The 16,516-nt window shown below is 48.3% G+C and overlaps 1 long non-coding RNA gene across 1 annotated transcript in view; it reads left to right on the top strand.

Annotated features, from left to right (window-relative positions):
• Positions 1–301: 301 nt before the first annotated feature.
• LOC136019784 (uncharacterized) overlaps positions 302–16,516 on the top strand; it is an 81,932-nt gene continuing 65,717 nt past the window's right edge. Inside the window, exon 1 of the long non-coding RNA XR_010615040.1 lies at positions 302–483. This is a non-coding gene — a long non-coding RNA (uncharacterized LOC136019784). The remainder of the gene's footprint in view (positions 484–16,516) is intronic.

Here is a 16,516-nt window from a genome sequence, read left to right as displayed (position 1 = left end):
AAGCCCTTTGGTTTGCAGGGCAGGCACGGCTGTGTCCTTCGCTGGCTGTGACCTTCGCAGGCTATTTGCAGACATGCCCAGGGCTTCATTTGTTTGTTGTTTTAAAGTTCCGTTTCACACCAGCGTTTCGGGAGGAGGTTTCCTTGTACCGGAGCTGCATTTGTATCGAATGCTGGAATGTGCACACAAATAAGGCAGTCTCTAATCCCTCTGTTATGAAACACATCATAGGACCAGCAGAGAACACTGAGGCTCAAGCTATGGCTCCAGCCAGTCTGGGGGAGGTCTCTGCCCTCCGCAGCTGCCCATCCTCACCTCCATCAGCCCTGCTGCTCTGATTACCCTCTAATCACTTTCATCCAGAATGAACCTGTTAACAAGGAGCTGCCCTTTAAATAGCTCGAAGCAAGCAGTCCCCTTCCATTTGCTCCCCAGCCGGTGCCCGAGCAGCTCCGAGGGTAGCTCTGCCCAGAAGAGAAGCAGGTAGGATTGTGTTGAGACCGGTTATTGCCTCAGCTGCTGGGGTTGCAGCTATGGAAGAAAGTTTGTCTTTATGCTGGGGGATGCTTGCACATTCAAACCAAATCAAAGACCAAAGAACTGATTGCAAACTCTTCTGCAGTTTGTAATGAAAGTAGATGCAGAGAGCTGATGAGAATCCCCAAAACCGGCTTACAAGCAGTAAGAAGCTAATGCAATGTGTGATGTTGGAAGTTATAACTGGTCCGGGTCAGAATCTGTAAATCTTGTTTTGGGAGATACTTGTGTGTTGTAGGAGATTGCTGAGCAAGATGCAAATAGGAGCTGTGGTGAATTAGCTAAGGTGAAGTTGGCCATTGCAGGTTTCTGTACTGCTCCCAGAGTGAGGGACCCCACTTTATTGATACTTGCATTGCTGCTCTGCATTAGGAAAGGATGCTCTGCTGGTGAAAAGCTTGTGCAAGGCTCTGGTGGGGTTGGTGCTCTGTGACCGAGGCTGTGCCAGCTCATACGGAGTTTAACGGCTGCTGGCGGCACCAGTGCTGCTTTGCACAGGAAGGGTCACCAGGAGGCAGCGTGGCCGGGGTCAGAGCTGTGATGTTTGGTGTGTGCGGGGCGGGTCTCTCTGTGCTCAAAGGTCTCCTGTAGTGCTGCTGGGAAAGCTTCGGGGCTCAGTGTATCGCTTCACCAGGCTCTGGAGCAGCGCCTGCTTGGCTTGTGCCCTGTGCCAGTGCAGGGAGATGGGGGGTCCCCAGCAGGGGGTCCCGCTCACGTCCCTCACCACTAGTTTGTATGGAAATATCCTCCTTGTACTGTCTGTTCTGCTGATTGCTCTTTTCCTTCATCCTATCACCCTTGGAATGGATCAGTGCATGAACACAGGCAGCACGTCCTGGTGATGCTGTCCCCCCGCTCCCCAGGCACAACCGAAGCCCCTGGAACCGGGTTTCTGCCTGCCTTCAGAATGCACACTTTAGAAGCTGTTTCAGTTCTCTCTTGACCTCAGCCTGGCAGCGTTTTAAGGAACATCAGGTTGAATTCAGGGCCTTCAGCTCCTGAGTAGTTTCCATCTTGACCTCTTGTCGACCTTTTTCTCTTGGGTGAGTGTTACAAAGGGAGAAATTGCCGTTCCTCTCTTCCCAATTTCTCATTGTTCTCTGAGAGCACAGTAAATGGCAAGAAGCTCTCAGCTATTCTCTCTCTAAGCCCTCGAGTACTGAAGCGAGCCTAGGCATAACAGATTGAAAAGGCAACAATTAGGAGAGAAGAGAAAGAGAAACAAAGGGAATGAGGGAACGTAACCAGGCACCACGTCACTGCATCAGGCAATAGGCACAGCCAGCACTGCTGGAGCAGAAGCTGGAGGTTTTCGGAGGTTTCTGAATATAAACTTAATAAGCATCAGAAATCATCTTTACCTACAAAGCCAGGAGCCATTTCGCCACTCTGCCTTTTTTTGGCACTGGAGCTTAACCCAGCCCCTTCATTCAAAGCCGGACAAACTCACCTAATCCTTGCTTATGGCTGGGGAAGGAGAGTGCTTTGTGGTATTTATATTTGTGAGAATTTGCTTGTTTGGGTCTACCTGCTTTTACATGGTGTCTGCTGCCCGTTAGAGATGGCCAGAGGTGATTACAGCAATGCAGATGTTCACAGCAGCTAATTCCAATGTCCTCCCAGTTATCACTGGTTAACTTGCATGCATCCAAGTAAAAATCTCTGCGGTAGAGCAGCGCGGTGCTTCACAGCTCCGTGCAGTGGGAAAGGCTCCAGGCGGCTGAAGCTTCAACAGAAATGTCATTTTCCTTAGGGCAGTGCCCTCACAGCATCTCTAACACGTTCAAGTGCTCCCTGGGGCTGCTGACACGTGGAGGTGAAGGTCTCCCTGCACAGCAGCTCATTCCCAGTGCAGCTTCCTTAGCTGGGTAGCATCCGCATATTGCGACCAAGCTCTGGACAGCCTTGGCCTTTGTGACCAAGTGGTGGGAGCGGCTGTGGGGACCCAGGGCCACGGCTGGGCTGCTCGTCCCCTCGGTATCTGTAAAGCTCTGCTTGTGCTCCTGGAGCCCAGCATCCAGGTCCTGCTGAACAGTTATGTGGGTTTGGAAGCAAAGGGAAACCCCGTTTTCAGTGGCACAGTGAATCTCTCTGAGTGCTTCTTGGGCAGCAAGGGTGAGTCTTGCACTGCAGAATTGCTGCTGCCTGTCGTGGCCATTTAAGTTAAACACTGCAAATTCATTAAGTTTTAATCTCTTCTGTCTTCCCTTCCTTCTGCTTTGCGCTTTGTGTTCCACAATCAACAGAGATTGCAAGATACGCTTGGAGCCAATACTGATTAACATCTTGATTATTGACATGGATGGAGGGACCGGGGTGCCCTCAGCAGCATGCCGGTAGCTGGAACATGGAGGGGCTGGAGGAACGGGCAAGTGGGGACTTTGTGAAGTTCAGCCAAGGGCAAGGCTGAGTTCTGCCCTGGGGGAAGAGCAACCCTGTGCACCAGCGTGTGTTTGTGAGGGTGGTCGGGCACCTGGATGAGTTGCCCAGAGGGGCTGTACTAGATGATCTCCAGAGCTCCTGGCCAACCTTGGCCATTGTCTGGCTCCTGTGAGCTGTCAGTGATGCTGGTGACCAGCAAGGAGGAGCATGTGGCTTGGATTCCTGCTCACTGAGCTCAGTGATCCAGGGAAACTGATCACACGTTCAGTGTGTGGGCAACGGCAGTGCCTGAGCTGCTCCATGTGGAGAGGGCTGCACACAGCAAAGTGTGACTGGGGCTGGACATGGAAAAAGGGAAAGGAAATACAATTGCCTTATCCCTGGTTAACCAGGTGGTTGTGGCACCCAGGTGAGAGTGCAGGTAGAGCCCCGAATCCAGTGGAAATCCTCTAATGCAAGGACTGTTCTCCTCTTGTTCTGTATTTGTTCCATAAAGCGCCAGTTAATATGCGAATAATGGGAGTGTGATTGTTGTAGGAAGAGCCAGGCAGCCCTGCCAGGAGCAATGGATTTGTAACTGCCTGGAGAGGTTTTTCTCGTTTTGCCCGCGATATAAATGATAGTTGAATTAATATTCATGTTGAAGTAAAATCTGAGGGGGCCTAGCTGGTAAACCAGTGAACAAAGCAAGGGGAAAATGGCTTTTTATGCTGACATAAAGATGCAAAAGGAAGGAGGGATGAGGAGCTTGTTTCCTTCTGTCACATCTTGCAGAACACCAGATCGGGTGTTATGCATTTGTGTTTTATTTTGCCTTTGTCCAGGGACATTCATTATCCTCAAACAGCACAACCGGGTGACAGACCGGTGAGTTGCCATGTGGAACACGGGACAGTTAAGGCATAATGAAACCTATTAAAGCAAAAGCCATTTATAAAGTGATCAGAGGACTGGGGAGGCTGTGTAAATGCCTTACCAGGTACCGGAGCGCAGTTAGCCATTTACCATATGGGACTAATGGAGCACAGGCTGTGCAGTGTTGGAATGTGTTCAGACAATCCATTTGCTGAAATGGGGAATATTCACTGTACTGTCTGGGGATGTTTTATGCCGTGGAATAATGACGTGGCCTTTGTTTTCACATGTTTGATGTCTTCGTCTCTTTGTTGTTCTCCTGCATTAGCAGTCTCGCACCGGGAAGCAAAGCGTTCTTGTGCGGTGTTGCTGGTGCATTTGAGCAACCCTGAGAATTCCTGGGAAGTTGCACCAGTTGGCAAGCACTCTGTACTCAGGAAGGATGCTGATGAGCACTGCTCCTCCCTTTCCTTTGTCTGTGTGAAAACAAGGGCTGCACACAGATTAATTACGATTGAGCTCTGTTTGCACAGAGCAAACACACTGAGCAGCTTTGCATATATATGCTGGTGAAGCAGGAATGGTTAACGGGGAGTGCATTTGCAGCAACTAATACAAACTGAACAAGGGTTACTTATCCCAACTGGTCAGTAACTACCACAAAATGAAAAGTCATTATTAAGAACCTGGATTTTGCAGATAAACATTTGTTTATTGTATCACATTCACTATAGACTTTAATAACAAGTGCATTGGCTCACTGTTGTTGCAGCAGAGATGCTGGTTTATCCTACTTTCCTTAGGTAGTTTTGATGCACTCCTTCCTGAGATAAGCGACCACCTTCTGCATGTACAATAAGTGAACAACTGGGCCATGGCCACCCTTTCCTGCAGCTGCCTAGAGCAGAAGTGAACTCATGAATTTAAGCACTGCTGCTGAGGTTACACTCATGAAAGCAAGGACAGGAGAAAAAATGTGATGGAGAAGGCTTGTTCTGCAGAGATTGTCCCATTTAGCATATACGTCTATATAGTGAGGATGACCACCTGCAGTTTTAGACTGGGACAGGTGACCTGGAGGACTGGGAGGAAGGAATAGGTGATTCCCTGTTTTACCATCCCTACTTTGTTTACCCTTAAGGACCCCTTTATGATGGGGCACTGCACTAGGAGCAAGTGTCCTGGGCTATGAAGTCTCTGCACAGCTCTCATGGGGATTTAGGTTACTTTGCTCCTTCACAAAGTTCAGGAGCACCCTAAAACCTGACCCATCTGGGAGGCAGTTCTGGCCAGCCTGGATGACTCCAGGCATACAGCTAATAAAAGATCTGGATGCTGCTTTTCAACCTGGTTTAAAAAAAGAAGGAAAAAATTGATCGATGCTCAGCCTTTTGGCCACATGAGAAATCAACCGAGCCCTTGCGCAGGGGAAGTGAGAACAAAGCAAATGAAGATGCTGGTACTTACACTATGCACTAATAGATCCTTGAGTGGGGGCAAGGCTTAGGACTGTACAATTTCTGCTCTACAGGATAATGACTGTAGGTTTCACGGGTGCAGTAAGCAGGCTTAGCCAAAAGCCACACTTCCATTAATTCCAGCTCATAAACTCCAGCATCGCAGAAGACTGTGCTAGAGACAAACAGCAATGAAACCAAATGGCTGCTGGAGTTTAAGAAAAGCAGTGATGACAAGAAGAGCAGAAAGCAGTTGTGACTGCCAGGAAATGATAAAGCATCAGGATGCATCACAGCACCGAAGTCAGCTACTCAGTAACTTCTTTGGCACACGCAGCAAGTGGCTAAATAGCTGGGGAAGTGCCACCCAACTGCCATTTGTATGAACAACCACTGGTGTTCAGTGCACATCACTTTGTTCCTTTATTTGAATGTAGAATGCTTTTGGGTACCACTGCAGTGGCTGGTGTCTCGCTCTGTGCACTGACATGGGGGTTAGCTGTGCTGAGGCTGTGTTGGGGCAGGGCCAGTTGGTCTGAAGGGTGATGGGGTGCTGAGCACCCAGCCAGGGCACCCTGGGGCTGGATGTGCCCTGGAGTGGGGCAGGCACATAGCCGGGGGTGCATGGATGAGCTATTGGAGATTCTGGTCAACAGGAGAGTGACAGCTCTAGACTTGTATAAGGAGATGGTACAAGGGGCAGATGGGCAGAAGCTGACTTCCCTACCCAAAGTGGAGGGGGAGAAAGAATCCTTGGGCTTGGGTGGGGGCAGCCAAAACCAATATTTCCTTCACGGCAGATGTCCACACAACTGCTCTGAAATGTACTTGATTTTTCATCTTATGGGATTTCCAGTCTCAGCACCGATTCCCCAGTGTGTTGTCTTGATTGTCAGAAATGAGGGTGGGAGGAAAAAGTGAAAAGGATAAGAGATGTGGCAGGGAACCCCCGACTGCTGCCGAGCTGCCGCTCTGGCCAGGCTCGCTTGCTCACAGTTGATAGTTTTTCACCTTATTTCCTCAGAAATATGGCTGTTATTTTTTTCCCCTGGCTTCATGAAACCGATTTGCATCCGAGATGAATTTTCTGGGATCTCGGCAGTGATGAGGCTGGCCTTGCTGCTCTAAAGGGAGCACCATATGCTTCCTTCTGCTCTGTTTGCTGCCTCCAAAATACTTCCAGATAATAGCAGTGGCTGAGCACCTGACAAAGTACTAGCAAGGTGTTGGTACACAAATGCTGACACTCTTACAAAAGAGGAAAAGTGATAAATGCTTTACTGTATAGAGAGAAAGATAAGAATGTATTTTGGGCACAAATTGACAGTGGCAATACCTGTTAGCATCTTTATCTTAAGATCAAGAGTGTGAGGAGAGGAAGATAGACTATCATTAAATTTGCACTGGTTTTCTTTAAAAAACAAACCCTGTATCTGACTTTCAAAGTGTCTCTTATCAGAGATGGGAAGGAATTGAAGTGCGTTTTCAAAAGCATCTGAAAATGAGGCACCGTATTTCCTTCCACAAAGAGTTAGCAAGAGTTACTCCCAGATCACATATGCCAAACCTGAGACTTCTTGCCTTAGAAGTGGGTGTTTTTGTTTCTCAGTTAAGCAAATAACAATACAAATTTCAGAGCACAGACGTTATTGTGCCATTCTGGGAAAAACAGAACGCGTCTGAGAGGGGTTTGGGAAGGAAAATGCTGCCTGCCTGGTGCTGCATGGTCCTGGATTCTTCCATGGTTCTTGGGGCTCCGTTGTGTGTGGGTGCTGTGTGAATTTGGTGGTGGTTGCCTGGGTTTCCCGCCTGCCAACACCGCCTGGAAATGTGATGTAGATAAACGTCTGGATCGGTGTTGGTTTAAATGGGCCCGATGTTGCAGCAGAGCTTTTCCGCAGTGCCTGACCGCTGGGCTTTCGGAACAGGACACAAACTCCTCCATCTGACCCAGGACCCTGGCGGTGTTCCACTGACTCAGGCATGTTTTTCCCCAGACTCCTTGGATGAAACTATCATAGGCACACATCAAAGTGTGCAAAGTGTGCTGGAAGGGTGATCTTGCACAGCCCATCTCCTGCATCTCACCGCTTCACCTACCTCCGCCCCAGCTACCCAGGAGGGTTTGAGGGACCGCTGAGCAATAGGAATATTGCTCAATGCATCAACATTACAGAAGCAAATTATGATAAACTACCTTTTGTGCACCCACAGGGAAGGGTTTGCAATGATCATTAGCCCTCAGAAAGTCTTCTGCTTCCTGTGGTGGTCTAATGATGGCACTCTGCTCTCCCTGATAAATCATGGGTTGAACAGCAGGAGGGCCCTGTCACTGGCAGTGCACGGAAATATTCTTCACAGGTATTGTTATTAGTTTGTTAAACCCTGCAAAAGGAATAAATAGATATCACTTGAATTCCAAAGAACTACCATGAAGTGCTCTTCAGTGTTCATCACCACTGAGAGCAGGCAGGACTTCTTATTGTGTTATTTTTCCTCCAGATGATCAGTCCTTTGCTAATTATCAAAGCAGAGATTTACCTCCTTTGTTTCATTCTGCTCAGCCTCAGCACATCAGTATCATTTATCTTTTACAAGGTTACTCTCTGCACCTGTTAGGAGCAAGTACCATGGTTTTACATTTGTAGTGTGGGCTTTCTCTTCCAATTTGCCTCCTGCTGCGATTGATTACTGCAGGTTGTGTGTTTAGATGAGTACTACAAGGTAAAAGCTGCCCTCCAGCTCTTCCCTCCGAGCCTGTCCGCCTCTTATTCCTAATAACCTGTTTCTGCAGTGTCTGTCATCCCTCTTCAAAGCTGCCCTTGTTTCTCCAGTAACTCGCTGGGATTCCCTGTGCGCACAGGTACTGAGGGATGCTGTCCATCAACATGTGGTCAGGAATGGGCTCACCCCGGTATCTCTGTGTGCTGGCTGGGGGCAAGAGCAGCTTCATCCTATGCATGAAGCTGCCTCCAACCTGGTCCTTAAAGTCACCAGAGAGACAAACTCGGGTGCTGCGCAGAGTGCTCTGGGAGCAGAGGAATATCCATCCATGTAAAATCCAGAACCTGTGGAACGCGTTTAAATACTCCTGACTCCCCTGTCTGACAGCAGCGTGTTCATCTCCCGCTCCTGCCAGCAGCCCTGTGCCCTCAGCACTTCCCAGGCAGCTGTGATTCCCGGCTCCTTGCAAATCCGCTCGTAGCAACAGCGACAGTAATGTCGGTGTTTGTGCTCTGTGAGAGGGCAGTCATGGCTGTGGGTAGAGAAGGACCCGAGCTCCGTGTGAAGAGTCTGGGGCTGAGAATGGGACAGTTGTTCTGGGGGCTCCTGTTTTCCATACAAGAGCCAACATCTGGCCAGGAGCTTTAAAACTTCTCGAGTTTAGAAGTTTGCTTCATGAAAGAAACCCCCTGTGAACCTCCCTGTAAAGGAGGTGCCTTTGGCTCCGGGTGAGGCAGCGGAACGATGTGAAATTCTCCTGTTGAAATTACTTTTCTGGTAATTTTGGAAGGGCCAGGACGCGGAATTCCTGGAGTGCAGTGACTGTCCTCAGCCCCAAACATTTCGGTTCTCCTTAAAGCTTAAGCAGGGTTTTTCACCTGCCTTCAAACTGACCCCTTTGTGAGCACCAGGAATGCTAAGGAGGGAAAATTCCCAGAAACAATAGCTCAGTCTCACTATTAACTTCCAAATCCTGTGCACAGGATGGCCTGATGTGGGTGCAGATGGGGCTCACCCCTGTGGGTCTTGTGCTGACTCCTCATCTGAGGCTTTCCACTCAGTTAACAATCTGGTTTGCTTTTAAGCAGCTGGTTACCATTAAATAAAATGGATAGTTCCCTTTGCAGCCATGGGGTGTCATTTCCCTTTGCGTTGTTTAAACCCGCTCTGCTCCTCAGATCAATTCTTGGTTGACTCTTTTAAGCCTTTTTTCCTGAACAACAGGATTATTTTGCTGCCTGAATGTGACAGAGTGAAATGACCTGGTGATCCCAGCCAACTCTGAGGAAAATCATTGTTACTCTCTAGTTCCGTTTCCCCTTTGTTCCAGAATCTCCAGTTGCATTTATGAAGCATGACAAATGCTCTCTTTGCATAAGTGCCTGTTTATATATAAATATATGTACACATACATATATATATAGCTGTGTTTTAGGGTATACAAATCTGTGAGTGTATAGACACACACCTGTACCTTTTGGAAGGAATCAGCCTGTTCTGCAGAGCTCGTTCCTCTGGCACTTGCCTCAGAAATAAAACTGGCCATGGATCTCGGGGCCAGAACTGGGCGCAGAGGTTCTGGATGAGAGTTCCAGTCCTTCTGTTACATACAGCATGCGAGCCTGCAGGAACCTGGGAAGGCAAGAGGGTTTGTCTGCCGGCCTGAAGCTTTTGCAGAGTTTTTTTTCCCCTTATATACCACACAGCGATGGTGAGTAAAGAGCCCTACAAAGCAGTAAGTGCTGTGTAATGCGCTGGCTGCCCAAATGGATCTGAGTGTTCCCTCCTAACGTGATGCCTTCCCTGCAGGGCATTGCTGAGAGCGAGTGCCTGGTGAGGGGATGGTGCAGTGGTGCTGTGAGCTCATGGCTCTTGCTCTGCCTTCATGGATCTGCAGTTATGTGAGCTCGGGCAGCCCTGCCCCAACCATCAGCAGGGCAGTTCCTTCCCTAAAATATTCACATTTCTTCATACGTCCTGTGTGAGGCTCCCTCATTAATACCTCCCATGTTCACAAACAGCAGTTATTTTCTATCCAGATCAGTTTGTTTCAAACTGTATAGTTCCATCTTGGCATGTTTTGGACCTCCATACAGAAACAAAGGTAACAGAACTAAGAACGAGTATTGGGTAAAAAGCAGTGTTAAAATAGGCAAGTTTTCTCCAGCTTGGTAGGTATGGAGGTGGGTGCTAAGCAGTGAGATGGGGTGTAATGAGGACCCTGGTGGGGATGTTTTCTGTCCTAGTTTTGCGCTGCTTACAGTCGCTATCAGGTTCAACTCTTCCTTCAAACCTGACCTTTCTGTTTCCCCATGAGGAGCTTGCCTGATTGAGCTGTTACTGACCAGTGCCAGCAGGATAAAGAGAAAGCCATTTCAGGCACTTTTATGACTGAACCTCCTGGAAGTGCTGTTCAGAACACCCGTTTTATTACGATGTTTACCTTAAACATAAGGGTCAGGTTTTTCCAGGGACATATTTTGCTCAGGGTCCTCCATTTTACTAGTGATGAAATGCTTTTACTTGGGCATTGTGCTGCCTTCGGGATGCTGTTGGGGGCATGGGCAGCTGCAGGGCTCCATGCAGATGTGCTCAGCGTGGTGGGGTCATCCCAAGCCCTCTATGCAGGGCTGTAGCCCCTTGGTCTTCAGAGCAGCTTGTCCAAGGACAGACACAACTTGCAGTCGCTTCCTCTTGGCACAAGGGCATTCAGGGAGATAATGGGTGGGGAAAAAGAACAGTTGATCCTGAGGCTGAAACTGGAAGCTGTTTCTGAATATAAATGAGCAGGTGACCTCAAACTGTCCTGTCTTCTGCCTGCTTGTCAGCAGCTCTCCTGCTGAAGTCCAGCCTTGGATTTTCCTTTGTCCCTCTTCCACACTGCTACCCTTGTGTTTGTCCTGTTCCTGGCACGAACCTGAGCTGACCAGTGCGAGACAATGCAGCTTGTCTAAAACCGGGTGCTCTTCATTCTCCTCCCTAGTGATGGCAAAGTCCCACTTGAATTCTGCATGGGCTGGCTCTAGGCTTCCCTCGGCTTGCCATGGGTACGGGCAGTCTGAGGGCTCTGAACTTACCCTGCCATGGAGGTGGAAAAAACGGCCCCTGTGTTAGGGCATCAGCATTCATCTCCCCTTCCCTTCCTCGTGTTTTCTTCACTACTGTGGGTCAAAGCTCTCAGGGATCAAATCGCCCTTGTCCCTTTAAGAACAAGAAACCAGCTGGGAAGTTACCAGTGGACAAGTCTGGCAGCTTAAAAGAAGTAAATGGGTTGGATCCGTTCTGTTACTTTGAATTCTGGTTTTCCACAAGCAGCAGCCACATTTATCAGTTCGGCTGCACTGAGGTGCCAAAGAAATCTGGGGGGAAATGGCACCTGTGGAACACCCCTGTGCTGCAGGTTAAGGGACACCCAGGCCCTGGGTGGCAGCGGTGGCTCCTGTGCTGCTGGGTGGTGGTGAGGTACAGGTCGGTGGTCTTAGACCATCGAAGTTTGTTTTCCACACGGGCAGCGGCTGCAGGGTGGTTGCTGCCTTTGGGATGTTCCCATTGCAAAGCTTGGGAAGCTGAGGATCGGAACTGAGTGTGGGTCAGGACTGCGGCAGGTACAATTAAAAGCTGTTAAGAGGGGGCAGAGCAGATGCTTGGTGTTTCACTGGGTTACAAACCCTTTTAAGGGAAGTGTTGGATTTCCTTGCCTGTTGTGCACTCATGTTTCAATTCAGAGGGTCAGTGAGTGTTGTGATGATTCCATTTATATTGATGGGCTTTTATACTGTGGTGTAGTGCTATGATAAGAATGTTTTAGCTGATGAAAATGGGATGGTTCTAGTGTGTTCTCCACCCCCAATCTCTTTGCGAGTTTGTGCTTTGTGGATGCATCTCTACTGGGATGTGAATCTGTCCCGAGAGATGAATCTAATAAAACAAGGAGCTGGATCTGCAGACACAGGTCTCTCTCCTTTCTCACTGGACCAAATGCATTTGAGTGTTTGGCTTTACTTTCCCACTCTCTTTTCTTAACCCCTTTTCACCTTGTTATTGCAGACAGCCCTGTGTCTCGTGCTGACCATCCCCATTGATTTCACGTTTCCCTTGCCTGATCCTGATTTCTCTGGGTACAGCCATACGAGGATCACCTCGGATGAGTCCTTCTTTCCCCAGTGTGTTTAACAGGTCCAAAAGCAGCATCACTGCGGGAGGATCTGGGTGTTTGTTGTCAACTCATAAAGCGGGAGCCCAGCTTCCCCTGCTCCTGTCCCTGGGGATCAGGAGGGATTCCTGCGGAGCTGTCGCGCTGGTGCAGTGCCAGCAGTGTCAGTGCAATCAAACAGTCACAATAGCTGTACTTAATCAGAGCGTACACTTCGGTTTTCACGCAGTAAATTCGCTGTGATCTAGGTCAGGGCTTGTGACACCAAATTCTCCTCCTGGAGTTGTTTTCTAAGCTTTAAACCCCCCCAAAAGGCAGAGCTTGCCAGGGTTGTCAGACTTCAGGTTGCAGAATGTCCCTATCCGGGTTTAGGTGAGCAGCTTTCCGGGGGAAGAGGGGTTGGGTTTATTTTCCCGGCTGATGCTCGCTGTCCTTTGCAGAGTGGAGAGCACAGAACTGTGCTTTTTGCCCCTCCAATGTCATCATTTGTGAACTGTATTTAGCAAATAAGAAGCCTGCAAGGTCAGCTGTGGTCAATAAGCACAGGCCAAAGGAGTAAGTAGGAATATTGATTTGAAATGGAGGCTTGATATAATAAACTTGCTGTCTGGGAGGAAGGCTTAAATACACACCGGGAGCGTGACCTTTTCTGTTGTTCCTGCGGTTTTCAGAGCTGAGCAAGAAATGATTCTTTTTTTTTTTTTTCCTGTTTTCCCTTCTATTGAATCAGTTTGTGGTAATAAATGACCAGGTTTTTCTGTCGTTGCTGTGCTCCAGCCTCTGGGAGTAGGACTTTGCACTTCTTTGCCTTCCTAGGTCTTGGCTCAGAGCACCAGCCTGTGAGCTGCGCTCAAGTGCTTGTGTTTGTCCTCACCCACTTTCAAATTAATTTGATGTGATGTGATAAAACCGGGGTGACAAAACAGCTTCAGTGCTTGCAAACTGTATTTAATAGTGGTTGGTGAGGAAAGCAAACGGTAGAATTTGCTTTCTCCAGCAAGGCTTCACTGTGGCCACTTAGTTTGTCAGGTTGCATTTCTCAGTGCCGTGTCACATTAAGCTCTGCGCTGGGATGGTGCTGAGCTGCAGTTGCCCAACATCACCTCAGAGCTTCCCATGCGGGAACTGCAAGTTCTTTTCACCAGCATCCAAAGGGTGTTGAGGAGCCTCTGCGGTTGCTCAGGTGCATTTGCTGGGACCTTAAGCACGCATCTGGGTTTCCCCTGCTCATCCTGGTGACCCGCAGGATGCGTGGTCCTGGTTGAGGGGACTTGGTAGCTGAAGAGTTTGCTTGCAGGAGGTGAATGCTGGAGCTGGTGGTGCAGCTCATGGCCATACAGGTGGGGCGGTTGATATTAGTATTAATATTATTAATTGTGCATATTTGCTCCATGTTTCCAAGGAGGTGTGGGGGCAGCGAGCTGCAGTCTCTGAGTTCTAAGAATTCCCTGTTTTTCTGCAAAAACATGTAACACTTTTTCTAGTAAGTGTCATAAATCATGCAAACTGAATTGCAGGTCTCAAAAGGAGGGCCCGTAGCAGAGGCAGCTTTCTCCTTGCTTGCTTCAGGTGGCACTGCTGGAGCTTCACTATCTCACCACTCTTCTGCAGGGAAAGATCTTGAAGAATCACGAGCAGAGTTGTAGGGGCCACCAGAGCAGGGCTCCGAGGGCCCCCGTTGCTGGTGTGTTTTCGCAGCTGATCCATTATTACAGCAGCTTGCACTTTGTGCAAACCAATTAAAAGGAATAAGTGTACTGTGATCTAATGTTCAAGTCATTTTTTGGCAAGCAGTCGTTCATCATGAATGCACATAAAGCCAGGATTCAATTAATCAGCTCATACAACGACTCTGTCTCTTGCTATTTTTTCCTAATACATTTTTTCTTTGAATAAAAATGTAATTGTCAGTGCAAAATATCAATCCAGAGCCACATAACAAATAACTATAGATTTGTAATTAAACCCAATAAAGCCTAAGATGGAGTATAAAAGGCAGAAAGCTAAAATCCAATTAAAACTTATTATGAGAAATACAATGCCGGGTTGGGGGGGTTCAGGCAGAGACCAACACACTCTGGTTTGTAACAAAACACAGTTACTGGTTTTGGTAATGAAATCTGGGGTATGATTTGATGAGTGTGGAGTAAATGGCTAATGGCAAGAGGAGACAGTGACACATGAGGAAGGCCCAGGAATGGCCCCATTATCTCCTCTTGTAATCAGAGGCAGGTTGCAGTTATTTCCCCTCCTGTCTATGGGATGCACTTGACTCTGAAGGAACAAGTTATTAATTCTTGTTACCCAGCATGGCACCTGATATTACTCGCATTTCTTTTCAGGAGAGGGGAGAGATTCATTTCAGAAGAGCTCTGGCTGCTCATGGCAGACACTGCGATGGGTGCACTCGAAAAGGCTGGTCAGAAGGGCCAAGGGAGGCTGTGCTGGTCAAGCTGCCCCACTTTGAGTGCAGTAAGCACCCACCTGGCCAGAATGAGGCAGGGAAACAGGACTTTGGGGAGGTAGAGCCAAGCCCAGTGTTTTGGGTGGTACCTCCAGGAATAGGGTATGTTTTTAAAGGACCTAAAGCTCTGCCAATCGGTGTGTATCTGCTCCCCAGGCTGATGCTCTGGTGTTTAACCTGCTATTGCCACTCACCTTCTCCTGAGCCCAGGAAACATTTCACAGAGCAAATCCGTCTGACTGGGTCACCAGTGGGGACAAGTGAGCAGGAGGTACAAGGGCTTTCTGGGGCCAGTCCCTCCTGCGGATTCCAGAGCACTTCCAGGAGCAGGCAGTGCCCTGTGAGCTCACTGCTGCCGTGTGAGCTGTGTGAGTCAGTGGGGTATGTATGTGTGTATATACGTGTGGGTCTGTCTCTGGTGCTCTTTGCCTCTTGAGGTTATTTATAGGGCCTGGGAACATCACTGGGGTTTGATCTTCCAGCCCCTGTTCCCAGCTCTCTTCATCCTCACGATGCTGGTCCATATGGGGACACTGGTGCTGAGAAGGGATCGGCAGTGGCTGCCAAGTGTGGAGACTGACCTGCGGCATGGAGGGGGATAGACGGGTCCTGCTGTTCTGGGGAAGAAGGAAAACAAAGCTTCAACCCTGCTTTAGATTAACTTCATGCACTGGTCTGTTTGCAGCAGTTATTTCTCAAAGAGAAATGGCTTGCAAATATAAATTGTTTGTTTGGTTGAAGCTTTTTTTTTTCCTCCTTTTTTCTTTCTTCTGTCAGAAGGCTTCTTAGGCATGGAAAATAAATGTTTGACGTTAACCTAGACTGAAAGGAACTGGACTTTGTGCTTAAATTGGAGAAAAAAATTAGATTTCTCTTCCCAGATTTCTCATTGTTCCAAAATAACTGTAATTATTCCCTCTTTTTGTTACTGAGCTCTCCCATTGTGCAACGTGTAATTCCCTTAACTAGCAGGGAGAATCGCACGTCTGGCCTCTCGTTTCATCCCGACCCCAGTCTTTTCAAGAATTTGATTATAGGCAGGGCTCCCCAGGGCCCATTTTGTGTCTTTGTGGCATTAATGCTCTACTGAATAATGCCCAACCGCTTTGTTTATCCTTTTCATTTTTACTAATGACTGTCACTAGCTTTGCAGCTCTGGGTTCCTTTGCCATGATGTAAATCTGGTGTTGATCAGCCTGAGCAAAGCTGAGGGTGGGAGAGGAAGATGGAGCAAAGGATTGGTGCCATCAGGGCGAAGATCTTCCCTCTGTACTGCTAGTGTGTGTTGTATTGCTTCTGCATCTGGACATCCTTTGCTTTCATGCTTGTATTATATTTTATATAGGGGTTTATTTTATATAGGGAGTGGAGCTGGATGAGCTTTAAGTTCCGTTCCAACCCAAAGCAGTCCTTGCATCTATGACAAGGCCAGGTTGGATGAAGCCTTGTGTGGGATGGTTTAGTGTGAGGTGTCCCTGCCCATGGCAGGGGGGCTGGAACTAGATGATCTTGAGGTCCTTTCCAACCAGAACTATGCTATGATTCTATGACATCTCCCCTTGCTGTTCGCTCCTTGTGGTGGTGAGCACTCCATGGGCCGGAGAGGGGAGACACCTCAGCTTGTGCGCCTCGTGGAGCAGTTGTATAAAGCAAAAGACGTTTATGGGTTAAACACTGAAGTCTTCTGCAGCCAGAACTGGAGACGTGTCTTTCAAAGCAGCTCTTCTGTGTGTCTGAAGTGGTTTGGAGCTCTTTGGGAAATGCAGGCACTTACGGCGTGACCTTCAAGCAAGCATGAAAGAATTGGCAGTCACAAATGCCGTGGATGACCTCAGCTGGTCCCACTTACAAGTAGTCAGCTCTTAGGGAAGCCTTGATTAAAATTCAGGTATAATACAAGCTCTCTTTTTCAGCAACAATAACTGTGCCAAAGCAATAGGAAAA

This window comes from Lathamus discolor, chromosome 10 (genome assembly GCF_037157495.1).
Source record: "Lathamus discolor isolate bLatDis1 chromosome 10, bLatDis1.hap1, whole genome shotgun sequence".
NCBI classification, from domain to species: domain Eukaryota; kingdom Metazoa; phylum Chordata; class Aves; order Psittaciformes; family Psittacidae; genus Lathamus; species Lathamus discolor.
Note: the sequence above shows the minus strand (reverse complement) of the source record. Positions and strands in the feature narration are given on the sequence as shown.